Source organism: Lissotriton helveticus, chromosome 6, assembly GCF_964261635.1.
Source record: "Lissotriton helveticus chromosome 6, aLisHel1.1, whole genome shotgun sequence".
In the NCBI taxonomy this organism is placed as follows: Eukaryota; Metazoa; Chordata; class Amphibia; order Caudata; family Salamandridae; genus Lissotriton; species Lissotriton helveticus.
In genome coordinates, this window is record NC_136067.1 from 2118714498 (window position 1) to 2118732645 (window position 18148).

The 18148-nt window shown below is 47.8% G+C and overlaps 1 protein-coding gene and 1 long non-coding RNA gene across 2 annotated transcripts in view; one reads left to right on the plus strand and one right to left on the minus strand.

Moving 5' to 3' along the window:
- Positions 1-8766, minus strand: part of LOC144764088 (uncharacterized) — a 59061-nt gene extending 50295 nt beyond the window's left edge. Inside the window, exon 1 of the mRNA XM_078650247.1 lies at positions 8647-8766. The gene's annotated coding sequence lies outside the window, so the exon portion shown is untranslated. The remainder of the gene's footprint in view (positions 1-8646) is intronic.
- A 328-nt stretch (positions 8767-9094) lies between these two features.
- The window catches only part of LOC144764090 (uncharacterized), a 55216-nt gene continuing 46162 nt past the window's right edge, over positions 9095-18148 (plus strand). Inside the window, exon 1 of the long non-coding RNA XR_013596312.1 lies at positions 9095-9153. This is a non-coding gene — a long non-coding RNA (uncharacterized LOC144764090). The remainder of the gene's footprint in view (positions 9154-18148) is intronic.

The following is an 18148-nucleotide window of genomic DNA, read 5'->3' on the forward strand; positions in this document are numbered from 1 at the left end:
ATGCTGGCAGATCCTAGTCAGGAGACGCATTAATACACTGAACTATCCATATAAAATACAGTCCTGTAATATGCTGACAGGCTCTTTGCAGGAGGCACATTAACCCACTGAACTATCCATATAAAATACAGTCTTGTAATATGCTGGCAGACTCTCTGCAGGAGGCGCATTAACCCACTGAGCTATCCGTATAAAATACAGTTTGATTCTGTAATATGCTGACAAACTCTCTGCAGGAGGCACATTAACCCACTGAACTATCGATATAAAATACAGTCCTGTAATATGCTGACAGACTCTCTGCAGCAGGCACATTAACCCACTGAGCTCTCCATATAAAATACAGTCCTGTAATATGCTGGCAGATCCTAGTCAGGAGACGCATTAACACACTGAACTATCCATATAAAATACAGTCCTGTAATACGCTGACAGACTCCTTACAGGAGGTGCAATAACCTACTGAGCTATCCATATAAAATACAGTCCTGTAATATGCTGACAGACTCACTGCAGCAGGCACATTAACCCACTGAGATATCCGTATAAAATACAGTCCTGTAATATGTAGCCGACTGTCTGCAGGAGGTGCAATAACCTACTGAGCTATCAATATAAAATGCAGTCCTGTAATATGCTGGCAGACTCTAGGCAGGAGGCGCGTTAACCCACTGAACTATCCAGGGCTCTAGAAATGTACTCGCCCGCTCGCAAATGGGAGTGAATTTTGTGCAGGTCAAGTCAGTTTCAAGGCCTACTTGACCGGCCTGGCGAGTGCCTCTCTGGTAGGTGCAGTAGCTTGTGGAAGGCTCTAGGTGGCGGGGTGCGGTGCGCGATGAAAGGCTTAGGGGGCAGCATAGCGCATGTATCATGCACGCACTGCCTATTGTTTGTTTGGGTGCCAGTGCAGCAGTGACGTAGCACGCCACCACGCGCTCTCCTCGGTGGAGTCGGGACGATTTAGGCCGACCGCAAAACTTAATTGTGAGTATTGTATTTCTGATTTCGCTGAGCTTGTGCCAGTTATTGCTCTTTGCGCGCCGCTGCCTGTGTTGTGTGCGAGTCACATGCCGGAGTAAGTCATAACACTGCTGGTGGGGGCATCTTTCCGTCTGTGTGTGCATGTGATCTTTATTCTACAACTTTCAAGTCACAAGGTGTTGGCTCTGGTGGAGTCCAGGAATGTGGGGGGCTGTTGAGTGGGAAACGAATCCTAGGACGGCAGTTGCTGCCTAGACCTGGGGACTGACGGCCTGGAAATAAAGTACTTTTCCACTTGCCCGACGGAGTTGCCTCATTTTACAAGGGGGGACTAATGACAGCCTTGAAAACAGGAAGCATCAAAGTTATTAGTACTATGATTTAACCAGTCGCTAGAAGGCTTGAAAACAGGGAGTATGATTGCGAACTCTACTAACCACTGGGTGGGCATGCAATGTTGCGTAAGCCAGCAGGGAGCAAAATTACGATGCAGCAAATTATGTGTACGTTGTTACACCCTCAAACTGCAGTCCAAAAATCTTTTCTAGAAAGCTAACAAATATGCCCTACGGGGCCCAGGAGACACCGCAACACAATCGAAGGTGAAATGGCCAAAACACATGGCGCGTTTCTTTTGCAAAATCTGGGCAAATGCAGCACCATGAGGAAGGACTGCTGAGGGTAGGGGTGTACGAAACACTGACAGAAGTGAGAAGCGGTTCTTCGCTGCTACAGTTAGCCGGCCTGTGTTGACAAGGCAGCGAGGGCCCCTCCTGAGCCAAGGTTCTGTCTCCGGAAGGTTTATCTGCTCTCCCTGGAGTACCGTCCTGATTAATGGGAGTGGTCCTCACCTCAGCCGAGCTCAGCTGATGTCCGTGACTGCCAGTGCAGGAGCCGCATTTACCACAGGGCAGGGCTCAGAGGCTTTCACTCTTCTCGTGTTCCGGTGGGTAATTATTTTCAGATTTGAGGCACTAGCGCACAGCTGCTATTTTCCTAGAGGCTGCCAAACCCAAGACAGTGCGTTTAAATAAAGGTGGAGTGGAGGGAATTATTGGCTTTGACCCCCGTGTGAGAGAAACAGTAATGCACCCTCAAAGGTACAATGCGTGATAATTTACCGTCCCCAAGCGTGTGCGCGATCATGTCCCTGGCTAGCAGTCCCAAGTATGCTTGTCGGACATCAAGGCATCACTCCCGCGTCTCTCATGCTCTTGGAGGGCAGTTGAAAGGGTGTCATCTCTCTCCCCCCCTCCTTCTCCAGAAAGTAAGATGAGCCAAGACACCGGAGACTTATCATCATCTTCGTGGGGATCACTGTGAGTTACTGGATGCTTGATGGTACTGTGCCCTTCCATTTCTAGTGCTGTGCAGTTTCATGATCTTAGGTCATATTGGGGTAAATTTACGATATGTTTCCCTCATCTTCATTGCTTGATTTGGTAATTAGCTGCCTAGGTACGCTGCACTGATTGAATTTTTTCCTTTGGTCTTAAATAAGATTCAATATATTATTTGTGCAACTGTGAGTTGAAAATGAATGTTTTAATGAATCTGTAAAGTTATGTGCAAATTGGCAGATTATGCTGCATATATAGAATGACAATGCGGTAGTAGAACAGTAGTTGCACTGACACTCTGTGTAGAGCAAAAAAACACTTTTTGGTGCAGGCACATTGTCTGAAAACATCATGTAATTATTGGCTCCCAACATGTGGGCAGAGACAAACTCTAATGCTCACTCTAATTGCCTGGTGACCGCCCTACGTTGTCAAGCCTGAGAGACCATTGTGCAAATATTTGTTTACAGGTCGGACTGTCTGTGCTGTGCCCGCTCTCACTGTTTAAAAAAGGTTTGCTTGCCAATGACGTGGAGAGTTTGATTTGGCTGTGTTGCACCGTAGGGTTACTTGCACTCTTTTATAAACGTCCGAAGGTGGAAATTAAATGTCTCTTCCCAGAGTTTCTACTGCTATGCAAGTTGCATTCCTAGAACAGGTTTACTATGCTGGTATAGTTTATGTTTCCTCACCTTCATTGCTTGATTTTGCACGCAAGACAGTGTCACCATCACCTAGGCTAAGGTGCGGATTGTGCAGATTGTGTGACCACTAATTACCACCCAGTTTCCCCCCAAAAAGTAAGTTTAGGCCCAGAGTTAGGCTTTGGGAGGGGGAAGCGTCAGGCAGACCTAAAGTTTAGTTTTACTGAACAGGTATTATAACCCTCCGTCCCCCATTAGAACCCGCAATACTCAAGAGCAGACTAGTGAGTCTCAATAGTGAGTCAGTTATTTCATAAGCTGCACTGGTGTTGCACATCGTTCATTTCCATTGATTAGATGCTGAGCGCATTTCAAATTGGAGTGCTTTTGTGCGAATCTGCCACACAGTGAGAGTTACAGATCTGATGCAGTTAAAAAATGTATATTGGAACCATCATTGTTTTATTGAAAGCAAATGTATATTAACCCAGTATTGTAGTTTGTACAAACTACAAGTTATATTTTTTAATTAGTTAGTTAATTAGTTCCTAGGTTGTTGGCGCTGCAAATGTTTTGAAAAAAGTCCATTATACGATCAATTGTGGGTCAAGTGCATTGCTGTTAGGTCGAGTAGAAAAGTCTACTCACTCGACTTGCAGGTCAAGTGAGATTTTTTAGATTTGTAGAGCCCTGCTATCCATATAAAATACAGTCTTGTAATATGCTGGCAGACTCTCAGCAGGAGGCACATTAACCAACTGAGCTATCCATATAAAATACAGTCTTGTAATATGCTGGCAGACTCTCAGCAGGAGGCGCATTAACCCACTGAGCTATCCATATAAAATACAGTCCTGTAATATGCTGACAGACTCTCTGCAGGAGGGGCATTAACCCACTGAACAATCCATATAAAAAACAGTCCTGTAATATGCTGACACTCTCTGTGCAGGAGGCGCATTAACCCACTGAACTATCCATATAAAATACAGTTCTGTAATATGCAGCAGACTCTCTTCAGGAGGCACATTAACCAACTGAGCTATCCATATAAAATACAGTCCTGTAATATGCTGACAGACTCTCTGCAGGAGGGGCATTAACCCACTGAACAATCCATATAAAAAACAGTCCTGTAATATGCTGACACTCTCTGTGCAGGAGGCGCATTAACCCACTGAACTATCCATATAAAATACAGTCCTGTAATATGCTGACAGACTCCTTACAGCAGGCACATTAACCTACTGAGATATCCCTATAAAATACAGTCCTGTAATATGCAGCCGACTCTGTGCAGGAGGCGCATTAACCCACTGAGCTATCCATATAAAATACAGTCCTGTAATATGCTGGCAGACTCTCTGCTGGAGGCGCTTTAACCCACTGAACTATCCAAATAAAATATAGTCCTGTACTATGCTGACAGACACTCTGTGCAAGAGGCACATTAACCCACTGAACTATCCATATAAAATACAGTCCTGTAATATGCTGACAGACTCTTTACAGGAGGCGCTTTAACCTACTGAGCTACCCATATAAAATACAGTCCTGTAAGATGCTGACAGACTCTCTGCAGGAGGCTCATTAACCCACTGAGCTTTCCGTATAAAATACAGTCCTGTAATATGCAGCAGACTCTCTGCAGGAGGCGCATTACCCACTGAGCTATCCATATAAAATACAGTCCTGTAATATGCTGGCAGACTCTCTGCAGGAGGCGCATTAACCCACTGAGCTCTCCATATAAAATACAGTCCTGTAATATGCTGGCAGATCCTAGTCAGGAGGCGCATTAACCCACTGAACTATCCATATAAAATACAGTCCTGTAATATGCTGACAGACTCCTTACAGGAGGTGCAATAACCTACTGAGCTATCCATATAAAATACAGTCCTGTAATATGCTGACAGACTCTCTGCAGCAGGCACATTAACCCACTGAGATATCCGTATAAAATACAGTCCTGTAATATGTAGCAGACTGTCTGCAGGACGTGCAATAACCTACTGAGCTATCAATATAAAATACAGTCCTGTAATATGCTGGCAGACTCTAGGCAGGAGGCGCGTTAACCCACTGAACTATCCATATAAAATACAGTCATGTAATATGCAGCCGACTCTGTGCAGGAGGTGCATTAACCTACTGAGCTACCCATATAAAATACAGTCTGGTAGTATGCTGGCAGACTCTCTGCAGGAGGCGCATTAACCCACTGAGCTATCCATATAAAATACAGTCCTGTAGTATGCTGATAGACTCTCTGCAGGAGGCGCATTAACCCACTGCGCTATCTATATAAAATACAGTCCTGTAGTATGCTGACAGACTCTCTGCAGGAGGCACATTAACCCACTGAGCCATCCATATAAAATACAGTCCTGTAATATGCTGGCAGACTCTAGGCAGGAGGCGCGTTAACCCACTGAACTATCCATGTAAAATACAGTCTTTTAATATGCTGGCAGACTCTCTGCAGGAGGTGCATTAACCCACTGAGCTCTCCATATAAAATACAGTCCTGTAATATGCTGGCAGATCCTAGTCAGGAGGCGCATTAACACACTGAACTATCCATATAAAATACAGTCCTGTAATATGCTGACAGACTCCTTACAGGAGGTGCAATAACCTACTGAGCTATCCATATAAAATACAGTCCTGTAATATGCTGACAGACTCTCTGCAGCAGGCACATTAACCCACTGAGATATCCGTGTAAAATACAGTCCTGTAATATGTAGCAGACTTTCTGCAGGAGGTGCAATAACCTACTGAGCTATCAATATAAAATACAGTCCTGTAATATGCTGGCAGACTCTAGGCAGGAGGCGCGTTAACCCACTGAACTATCCATATAAAATACAGTCCTGTAATATGCTGACAGACTCTTTGCAGGAGGCACATTAACCCACTGAACTATCCATATAAAATACAGTCTTGTAATATGCTGGCAGACTCTCAGCAGGAGGCACATTAACCAACTGAGCTACCCATATAAAATACAGTCCTGTAATATACTGGTAGACTCTCTGCAGGAGGTACATTAACCCACTGACTGAGCTAACCATATAAAATACAGTCGTGTAATATGCTGCCAGACTCTCTGCAGGAGGTACATTAACCCACTGAGCTCTCCATATAAAATACAGTCCTGTAATATGATGGCAGACTCTTTGCCGGAGGCGAATTAACCTACTGAGCTATCCATATACAATACAGTCCTGTAATATGCTGACACTGTGGTACTTCCATTGTCGTGGTCCGATCACAGTGCCATTTTATTTGACCTGAAGGATTCAAAAGACCTTCAACCCAGACCTGAACCCATAAGGAAGATTGCAAAAAGAGCCTGGAAAATGCAGATTGTTTAGCATTAGAAGGAGCACTAAAGAGAACCATGTGCCCTCTCCCCTCTCGGGTGGACGAGGCTACGTCGGCCTATACAGATTGGATAGACACAGCATGCAATAAATTAGTTCCGGTTAAACATTGAACCCTTAAACGGGCCCAACCCTCAGATTCCTGGTACTCAGATGATTTTTTTAAACCTGAAACAGCCTGTAAAATATTAGAATGGGCATGGAGGAAAGGGTATAAAAGTAAGGATATAGAAATTTATAAGCAAAGTCTCAGAATCTATAAGGAACTATTGCTGGAAACAAAAAAGAAGTTTTTACAGAACAAATTTCTCAAGCTAATTCCAATTTCAAAGAACTCTTTAAAACGATTACTAAACTTGCCGCACCAGCCCCTAAGAGCTTAAGTAGTCCTGAATTGTGCGAAAAATGTGCTCCTTTTTTCCAACAAAAGGTGGAATGTATTTTTTCTACATTCACTTTAGCCCAAAAAGGTGAAAAAGTGCAGCCACCTAAAATAGAACCTAATAGACCCACCCTACATCAGTTTTAGATAAATTCTTATTGCTAGAAATATAAGAGTCAATCAAACTTTTGAACTCTATTCGATCAGGGTCTTCCATGGACCCATGTCCAGCGTTTGAATTGAAATTAATTCCGGAAGTCAAAGGGTAAGCTCTTACCCCTTTGCTCAACACCATATTCACCACCGGCATATTTCCCAGGGACTGAAAGAAGGCCTCTATACTCCCCCCATTAAAAAAAACAACTCTGGTTCCTAAGGACCCAAGTAGTTATAGGCCAATTTCATGGCTTCCGCTTCTTGCAAAAAATGCTGAAAAAGCTATGAATTCCCAGCTCAGTGTATTTATCCAAATCAATAATCTACTCGACTAATCTCAATACAGGTTTAGAGGTGAACACAGCACGGAGCTGGCTTTAATTAAATCTACAGAGGAAGTGAGGGAGGCCTTGGACTGTGGAGGCAAGGCAATACTGATTATGCTAGATTTGTCAGCGGCCTTTGACACGGTCCATCATGAAGTTCCGATGGACCGGCTGTCTGAAGCAGGGGTACAGGTTGATGCTTGGAACCTCCTGTAGTCCTTTCTAGCTGAAAGAACACAAACAGTCGATCTAGACAACAAGTCAAAGCCGTTTCCTGATTCTTGTGGGGTGCCTCACGGCTCACCGTTAAGCCCAACACTTTTTAATATGTACATGATAACTCTGGCATGTTTGATAAGATCCTTTGGCTTCCAACTCACCTCATATGCAGACGACACTCAAATTGTGTTAATGTGGAGGAAAAGGAAACTGGGGCACGTTTTCATGATTGTATGAAAGCCATCTCAGGATTGGATGTCGACCAACTGCTTGAAACTAAATTCAAGCAAAAGAGAGGTCATCATATTCAGGAATAATCCACACCTATGGACACCAGACTGGTGACCAGAAGATTTTGGTATTTGCCCTGATTCCAGCAAGCAACAAATCTGTGGGTGTTCGTGCATAACAAACTTACGTTTAGTGACCACCGAAGAACGGTGGTGTCAGCTTGTTTTCTGATATTCAGAATCATAAGAAAAATAAAGCTTTATCTTCCAGAAGAAAGTCTCAGGACGGTGGCCACGGCACTTGTTATGGCACGTCTGGATTATTGCAACAGCGTCAGTCTGAACGCCCAAAAACAGCACATTAACAGGCTTCAGATCACACAAAACTCGGCGGCCAGGTTGTTGACAGGGACAGCTAAATATTGTCAAAAAAGAACTAATATAACTACACTGGCTCCCTGTGAAACAAAGGGTAAGCTTTAAGGCCCTCTTTACGGCATTTAAAGCCCTCAATGGAATAGGCCCGACCATCTGAGTCAAAGATTCAAATGGTATGTTCCAGGAAGGACTCTTCGGTCCACAGGAGCAAGACAAGTCTAGTTCCTATATTTAAAAGAGCCAGTTGGGGAGCTAGGAGTTTCATCGCCTGCGCATCTAAGGCCTGGAATGACCTGCCGTTCCATTTGAGAAATTCAGCAGATCTCCTCTCTTTTAGAAGTATTAAACAAACAAACAAACATTGGCAAAGCCAGGAGATTGTGCATGGGTGACAGCTATTGGTTTTGTCAATGCTTGTTCAGGGCCTGTGCTCTGAGGACATAGATACAGAATTCACGAATGGTTGATGAACTCTGTCTTGCAAAAGCCTCGAGGAGCCTCCAGGAGTCAATGCTGAGGGATGAGGGTCGATGACAGGGATGAACCCCCCTCCTCAGCCCCCCTCTCACCCCCCTCCTCAGCCTCCCCTCTGACTCACCAGCCTCACAGCGCCTGGAGATGAAGCCTCCGCTTCGAGGCGCCCCCGGGGCTGCAGCTCCACTGTCTGCGAGGGCACTTCTTGGCTGCAGCCACGGAGGACGTCACTTCCGGAGGTCGTGAATGCGGATCTGCGCATGCGCCACCCACTGGCTACGTATTTATGGGGAAGTGAGCTCAGTGCAGGTAGTGAGTGTAGATCTGCGCATGCGCAACGGCGGCTACGCGTTTGTGAAAAGATCGACTGTTAATAACTGCGCATGCGCGGACCTTCAGTTACAAGTTGAGAGGGAAACAACTGTTTAAAGGCCTGCGCATGCGCAGTACGGCATGTATGATACCTTGAAAGAGGTCCGCCGGGGTCTCCGCATGCGCAGTGCGACCAGTATGATACCCTGCCTGCTTCCTGTAGGGGTCTGCGCATGCGCTGAGGGACCAGTGTGTTGTCCTGACAGCTGACCCCTGACCCCATGTTTGCCGCAGTCAGAGCAGGATCCCCGGGTCAGGGGTGAGTGCAGCGTCATCACTGTTTGTGTTTATGGGATTTGACGAGCACCAGTGAGAGCTGAACCAGAGCCAGGCTGAGGGGGGGTCACTGGACACCCAGGGGGGTCGGGGGCAGGGGTGAAGGATTCTATGGGCCCCCTGGGGGGGCAGAGGTGAAGGATTCTATTGGGCCCCCTGGGGGGGCAGAGGTGAAGGATTCTATGGGCCCCCTGGGGGGGCAGAGGGGAAGGACTCTATGGGCCCCCTGGGGTGGGGGCAGGGGTGAAGGATTCTATGGGGCCCCCTGGGGGGGCAGAGGTGAAGGACTCTATGGGCCCCCTGGGGGGGGCAGAGGTGAAGGACTCTATGGGCCCCCTGGGGGGGGCAGAGGTGAAGGACTCTATGGGCCCCCTGGGGGGGCAGAGGTGAAGGACTCTATGGGCCCCCTGGGGTGGGGGCAGGGGTGAAGGATTCTATGGGGCCCCCTGGGGGGGGGGAGGGGCAGAGGTAAAGGATTCTATGGGGCCCCCTGGGGTGGGGGCAGTGATGAAGGATTCTATGGGCCCCCTGGGGGGGGCAGAGGTGAAGGACTCTATGGGCCCCCTGGGGGGCAGAGGTGAAGGACTCTATGGGCCCCCTGGGGTGGGGGCAGGGGTGAAGGATTCTATGGGGCCCCCTGGGGGGGGGGAGGGGCAGAGGTAAAGGATTCTATGGGGCCCCCTGGGGTGGGGGCAGTGATGAAGGATTCTATGGGGCCCCCTGGGGGGGGCAGAGGTGAAGGACTCTCTGGGCTCCCTGGGGGGGCAGAGGTGAAGGACTCTATGGGCCCCCTAGGGTGGGGGCAGGGGTGAAGGATTCTATGGGGCCCCCTGGGGGGGGGGAGGGGCAGAGGTAAAGGATTCTATGGGGCCCCTGGGGTGGGGGCAGTGATGAAGGATTCTATGGGGCCCCCTGGGGGGGCAGAGGTGAAGGACTCTCTGGGCTCCCTGGGGGGGCAGAGGTGAAGGATTCTATGGCCCCCCCCTGGGGGGGCAGAGGTGAAGGATTCTATGGGGCCCCCTGGGGTGGGGAGGGGCAGGGGGGCAGAGGTGAAGGATTCTATGGGCCCCCTGGGTGGGAGGGGCAGAGGTGAAGGATTCTATTGGGCCCCCTGGGGGGGCAGAGGTGAAAAGTTCTATTGGGCCCCCTTGGGGGGAGGGGCAGAGGTAAAGGATTCTATTGGGCCCCCTGGGGGGGCAGAGGTGAAAAGTTCTATTGGGCCCCCTTGGGGGGAGGGGCAGAGGTAAAGGATTCTATGGGCCCCCCTGGGGTGGAGGCAGGTGTAAAGGATGCTATGGGGCCCCCTGGGGGGGAGGGGCAGGAGGTGATCAGGGAGCAGGCAATCAATCAATCAGAGGTTGGTGAAGCTGATTGAGTGCGCAGGTCACCCGACTAGTCTTACCATCCTCACCTGGGCCCATACGCATGACTAAGCCTAATAACCACCAGGTGACCTTGGCGCCAACTCTAATCAGTGATTTATGAATTTCGTTTTAGGACCTCTACCATTGTCTTACCAATCCTTATCATCGGTACCTAAAGTCCTAAGGGATCAAGGGAGTTAGCAAGAAAATAGGTAGAACAATAATACTTCATTTACCTTAAATAACCACAAACTCAGGGAAGATTTCAACTCTTTATCCAATGAAAATTATTAAATGTCACAGTCCAAATATGCAAGATCAAAGCTCTTTCTATTAGGAAGATAATGATGAAAGCAATAATATGCAAAGAAGTTGTGAAACTTAATTTTGCCATTTAAACAAAGGTAGGGAAGAGAAAAGGGATGACAGACGATAACATACCCACATTCATTTATATTTACCTAAAATAGTGTGAAGACCAACCCTGGCAACAGGCTGGAATAAAGGACAGAACCCCGATTATACAGGTGCCACCAGGATAAAACAGGTGCAGACCAGAATCAGGTCAGGTAAAGCCAAATTGGTTCAGGACAAGACCACCATAGGTTAAGACCGACACCCACAGCTAAAGTTGCTCCACCAGCGTTACAACCCTCTCTACAGCTAACAGTCGAACCCCAATTGGGTCATCAAATCTTCTCCCTTAGAAACACCGAAATTGCTATCGATTTTTCTGACAGAGTGCTCGGCCAGCACCTCTGCTCTCGATCGCCTATTGAGTGTGTTGGGCACGGGCGGCTGGTGACATTTGAAAGTGGTGGGCATAAATACTGCACTGTGGCGAGCGCGCGCAGCGAGCGAGGCCCAAACACCTATGGGGGATTCAGGGGTTCTCCCACGAGAACATTTTGAAAAAAGAGTGGGCAAATGGTGCATTCTCAAGCACATTTGAGAAAGAGATATCTTGGCCAATACATCTCTGGGAGTAGCCAGACAAGTCTCTTTGCACTTGCACAGATACATCTCTCTCCCTGCATTCGCATAGGCACAGTCACCCTACACTCATAGACCCATTACACACCCTTCCCTGACACATCACTAAGCCAGCATTCACCCATCCACATCACTCACTCTGGACTCACACAGGCACACTGCTCAACCTGCACTCACACAGACATCACTCACCCTGGACTCACACAGGCACACTGCTGACCCTGTGCTCACACAGACATCACTCACCCTGGACTCACACAGGCACACTGCTCACCCTGCGCTTACACAGACATCACCGACCCTGCACTGTCACAGACATCACTCACACAGGCACACTGCTGACCCTGTGCTCACACAGACATCACTCACCCAGGACTCACACAGGCACACTGCTCACCCTATACTCACACAGATATCACTCACCCTGGACTCACACAGGCGCACTGCTGACCCTGTGCTCACACAGACATCACTCACCCAGGACTCACACAGGCACACTGCTCACCCTATACTCACACAGATATCACTCACCCTGGACTCACACAGGCGCACTGCTGACCCTGTGCTCACACAGACATCACTCACCCAGGACTCACACAGGCACACTGCTCACCCTATACTCACACAGATATCACTCACCCTGGACTCACACAGGCACACTGCTCACCCTGCGCTTACACAGACATCACCAACCCTGCACTGTCACAGACATCACTCACCCTGGACTCACACAGGCACACTGCTCACCCTGCGCTCACACAGACATCACCGACCCTGCACTGTCACAGACATCACTCACACAGGCACACTGCTGACCCTGTGCTCACACAGACATCACTCACCCAGGACTCACACAGGCACACTGCTCACCCTATACTCACACAGATATCACTCACCCTGGACTCACACAGGCGCACTGCTCACCCTGCACTCACACAGACATCACTCACCCTTCAATGCACTGCACTCAATAGGTTTCATGTCTTTCAGCCTGTGTAGGCCCGACATTGCCTGGTGCAGACTCCTGTACATAACACCACATCAGCTGGGGCCTCTGAGCAGCTGAGGGTGCTCAGCACAAACCCAAGAATGCAAGCAGCCCCCCCTACAGACACTGGTGTTGTTATTGTAGGATGTTCGTCACTGCAACAGCCTGCACTGCAAAGGAAAGTGGGTTTAGATGCAGCAGCCAGAATAGAACCATGGGTCAATGCGCCTGCTCGCGCTCTGCCCAAATTTAATTTCGTTCGTTTGCAAGCTTTATTCTCATATCAGACCCGCCACATGCTCTATTGTCAGTGATGCTTTTTATGGGTCTTGGCTGAAATCGCTGCCCCAGGGATTTATTATCCGCTTTCTAGTAATAAGGGATTTGCTGTCTGGCAGGTTTGTACCCAAGTGGAACAAAGAAGTGACGTGAGCTGTTCGTGCCCAGAGGTAGAAGCTCACCCCCAGGAGGTATTTGGGGTTTGTGTCACTATTTCTGTTAGGATCCTTCCTAGCGCTGCCTGAACACGCTCCCAACCCAGACATCTCTGCCACATTAAGGCTTGAGCATTGAATTCTGCCATAAATACAGTCTGCCTCACCGGGGACCGGCGCCAGAACACCAGTACGAGCGAGCGATTATAGAGTCCACGCGCTGCAGCTACCAGTGCACACATCATGCACAGCGAGTGAAGCGCATTGTCCCTCGGTTAAAGGGCTGGCCAGTAATCTGAATGTGCACTCACTGCCAGCGGTAGTGCAGTAATCAACGAATACGTGCAGTCCAGTGACAGCAGTCGACGCCTACTGCTTTATGAGTAGAGTACACGCGCTGCCCAGTAACTAAAGTGTGCCCCCAAGACCCAGTGCAAGGGGTACAGAGGAATTATCAATGATTGTAGTGTGCCCAGTGCTAATTTATTCACAGTTAATTAAAACCATTCAAACAGTCACGGCTCGCAGTACTCGCGAGGGTGGGATGCGGAGGGGTTGCGGGGGGAGGGGGTCACGGTGGGGGGTGCGCCAAGGGAGAATAACATTGAGAAAACTTACCTGACCGCCTCTGCTCCGCGTTGGCGCCTCATCTTCAAACAGGGACCAGAACAGGAGCAGCAGCACTGAGTGGCAACCCCTATGCCAATCTGCAGCGCCAGGGCAGAGTTACTCCTCGCCCGCAGCACGCCCATTAGGACACCGAGGGGCTCCTAATGGGCATGCGCTAACAAGTAAGATTACAACGGCCCCCACAACGCTAAGGATGCCTGGCCTCCACCATGGGGGTGCCCAGGAGTGGACACCTCACAGAGAAAGCCAGGATGGGTTCCACAGCGGTATTCGTACAAGCGCCTTGAGACCCTTGCGGGTGAGTAGTGCGCTATACAAGTATCAATTTACATTTACATTTACAAGTGCGCATGAGTGGGGACGGTACGAAAATTCGCCCTCCGTCCCCACTCATGCGCACTTGTGTTGTGCTGCTGCCTGCTGCCCCCATGTCTGACAATGCATGTCAGTCAACATGACGCCAGACCGCCCACCCCCTTCAGTCTGTGAAGGGTGTGGGCGGTCTGACGTCATGCTGACTGGCATGCATTGTCAGTTCTCCCTCGGCGTCGGTATTTGAACTTGTAAACTATTCAGTTTACTTAAGTTCAGAAACGTCGGAGCTGCGGGCGGCTGCGGGCGGCGGGGCTCTGCCCCCACGCCCCAATGGACGCACCACGCCTGGCGTTGGGTCAGTGAAAGGTCAGCTATTCAGACAAGTCGGACAAAACTAACTAGCTAAGCCTACTCTAGTTATACTATTTTTCAGGGCAGTGTACCCTCCCCCCCCAATGTTGCAAGTGTAAGGATCCCTAATTTTGATTGGACAAAAGACGAGGAGAGGTCATCACACCATATCAAAATGAAACTTTTCTTTAGAATATTGAAATTAGCGTTCCCGCCCATAACTTTATTTTCCCATGCACGTTTATTCCACCCAACAATGGATGTTCTAATAGTCAATACAATGTTATAATATAACTTCCTTTTGAGAGTTCGGCAGGTCATCTTCCCAGGCGCATCTCAGTCAAGACTGTCCCTGGCACTCCTTCAATGCCATGACTTGGGCTTTCTTGGTTTTGTTGTGCGCATGTCCAAAATGGGTACAGTGGGATTTCATCAGGCCCGAAATGTGATACATGCAAAAATAGAAAACAAACAGTTTTAGAACAAAGAATAAATGAATGTTCTGTAGACCACTTATCTCTACTCTATTCCCATTACTTTATTTTAACTATAGCGTTAGGGGTTAAGCAGAATGAACAATTTAGTGAAAGCAGCAAAGCAAGCATTATCACGTTATGACATAGAGAACCAATTTTAAGTTCTAGTGCGCAGAAGCAAAGTTTTCCCCTCAAGCGAAAGGTACATCATGTCACATGAGTATGACTGACGCATGCGCAGAACAGATCCTGCATTGTGGCGCCCATAATAATGCAAAAGGATTACGGTTAGTAAAAGCACATAGGCAAGCTTCCCCTAGATACTAAAAATGTCACTTGGTGGAATATTAATAAGACAAAACATGTAGTTTAGTAGGTTTACAAGTTATTTAGAGAGGGCTGAGTCCGAGCAAGTTGCTTTTCATGCGCAACCTTGCTCCATCAAAGCGCAGCTACTCCACCACAAGGGTCTTAAGGTGCTGGGGGAGGGGGGATGGCTCCGCTGAGTGCTGGGGTCATCCAAAGACCCAGGTCTTGAGGTCCTTGCTGAACAGAAGCAGTGTAGGGATGAGCCGGAGGTGGAGTGGGAAGCTATTCCAGGTCTTGGCTGTGAGGTAGGAGAAGGCCTTTCCTCCAGTCCTGGTTTTGTAGATGCGTGGGACGGTGGCCAGAGAGAGGCCAGGTGATCGGAAGTGTCTCTTGGGTGCGTGGAAAACGAGGCGGTTGTTTAAGTGTGATTGTCCGAAGTTTTGGAGGGTCTTGTATGGGTGGGGGAGGAGCTTGAAGGTTATTCTTCATTGAATGGGGAGCCAGTGGCGATCTCGGAGGTGTTGGGTGATGTGGTTGCGACAGGTCTGACTGTGGCGTTCTGGGCGTTCTGGACTTAACAGAGTCGTTTCTTGTAGATTCTGTCATAGAGAGCATTGCCGTAGTCCAGTCTGCTACTGATGAGGGCGCGCATGACCGTTTTTCTGGATTCGGATGGGATCTATCTGAAAGCTTTTCAGAGTATACGAAGGGTGTTGAAGCAGGCCGAAGATACAATGTTAATCTGGCCTTAGATTGTGAGCGATGAGTCTAGCATTATGCCTAGGTTTTGTGCATAGTGCTACGCAAATAAGTGATGGACGGAATGCTGAAAAAATCATACATTCACCCCCAGTCAAGAGATCTGGGTTAAATTCATTGTTCTTTTGCTTGCCATGCTACCCCAGTTTAGACCCAATCATATGCAAATCAGTCTTGACCCTGTGCCTCATGGGAACAGTCCAGACCGACCTGCCAAGCCAGGTCCTCCCTGAACTGGAAACAAGCATCCTGGGACCTGTTTCTGGGTATTTCCCTTTATCAGCCAGGCTAGCTTGAATCCAGTGGCACAGTGAGCAAGGGACCCACGTCTGGGCATACCCATCACACTTAGGGTGAAAAGTGCTATGCAAGCAAATGATGGGTGGAATGCTGAATAAATCCTACATTCACCCCAGTCAAGAGATCTGGGTTAAATCCATCATTCTTTTGCTCACCATGCCACCCCAGTTTAGACCCAACCAGGGAGGACCTGGCTTGGCAGTTAGGTCTGGACTGTTCCCATGAGGCACTGGGTCAAGACTGATTTGCATTTCTTTTCTACTAGGTGGCGAACCCCCATATACACAGCCATCAATTTAGTTACACCATTAATCACTGGGATTTTGCAGTGCTTGAATATCTGTGCCTTTCGTTTTATATACCATTGCAGAGTCTTATATCTGACTTTTTAGGTCGAGGCTACTGTCGCACTGCGAAGCAGTGGGCGGAGCCGAAGATTTAATTTTGTTTAGTATGGGGGCTTGAACCCGCCCCTCTTCTCCATTGGCTGGCCTCGTAAATGCTGGCCAGCCATTGGAGAAGAGGGGCGTCACTCGGTTCTAGCTCCGGCTTGAGCAGATTCGGGGGCGTGTTTTAAAAAAAAATTTAATCAGTGACGTCATCCGTCACTCATCAAAAAAACACCCCCCCGAATTGCGAAAATGGTGGCGCTTTTGTTGTGCCATTTCCCCCCGACCGCCGGCGGAAGAAGTCGTCCTCGGGGGAGTGCTTGCTGTCCTGCCCCTCCTTGTTGCTTGTTTTAACTTTAAATGCAAGGCGCGGGTGCGGCCAGTGCTTGTTTTCAATCAATGCACTTTTGAGGGAAGCGCAAGTTTACTGCCCCGTGATAAAATTAAATGAAGGGCGCCACTTTGTACAATTCAATCACGCTCGGAGGTTTACTCTCCTCCTTGCAGTCATGTTACTAAGTACAGTTCCCATTCTTGGAGATTATTTCTTGTTGAGAAATGCGTTTGAGGTTTTTCTCCTTCAAATCTGATTGCGTCGCTTCAATCATTCCCTTCAGGGGCCCCGCGGGTACTCGCTGCTGAACACCTACGTCCTACGTTGGTTTTCTTTCAGCCTTGAGATTTCTAGCTTAACTTAAAATTCAGTAAGTGCTCTTATATCCCTTTGATGTTGGGTACCATATATTGCTTTATAATGCTTAAAAGATTACTTCTGAATTTCTTCAGGGTCTTTGATACTTGTCTTTGTCTCTGGATCTATTATTGATATTATCTTATTTTTCTCTGGGCGATCTCTTGTCTGCCAAGCCAGTTGCTTACCCCCATACTCGCTCTTTTCAAATACCTTTTGTAAAGATATGTTTTTAGCTGTGTATCCTTGTTCATCATAATACTCTTGCATGCATATTCTGGCTTTCCTAAGTAAGTATTTGTTAGCTTTTGTTGCTGAGCATTGTACTTTTAAACATGCCTGATTTAGTTCTGTTTCAAGCTCGGCCCTTAATATCGACTTTTTCCTCTTCTTTACAATCTCTTTCGATGTAATATATCCACATATCATGGCCTTATAAGCCTCCCATACAATTTCAATATTAGTTGAGTTATTATTTATTTTAAAATAATTAACTCTCTATATCTCCATATCTTTGCACCATTCCTGATCTTCGAGATTCACTTTGTTAAATGTCCAACTTACATCATCAGTCTTTTTACCTTAATTCCTGCTTCCTCCATTTTTACTAAGGCATGATCTGACAAAGCATTTCACACATGAGAGTATGTTTTTAGCTGCGATTTTGTGTAGAGAGTCTGGCCGCTGACATATGCCTGCCTGAGTAACATGAGTATTCCCGTTTATACGGGAACTTTTCTCTCCATAAACCTAGCCCTTGCTTACCTTCTGAAATGGCTACTGCCATTGTGGGTTTAATTTGTCTATGTTTCCTTTTGAATGAATCCACCTCGGGCTATCGAAGAAAAGGAAAATCCCCCCCTACAATAAAAAAACCTGGGATATTAGGTAGGACCTCATCTAAATCTATAATTGGGGCTGGATTACCAGTTATTGGGGCGTATATTTTAGCCATCATAATCCTTTTGTTATTAAGAAA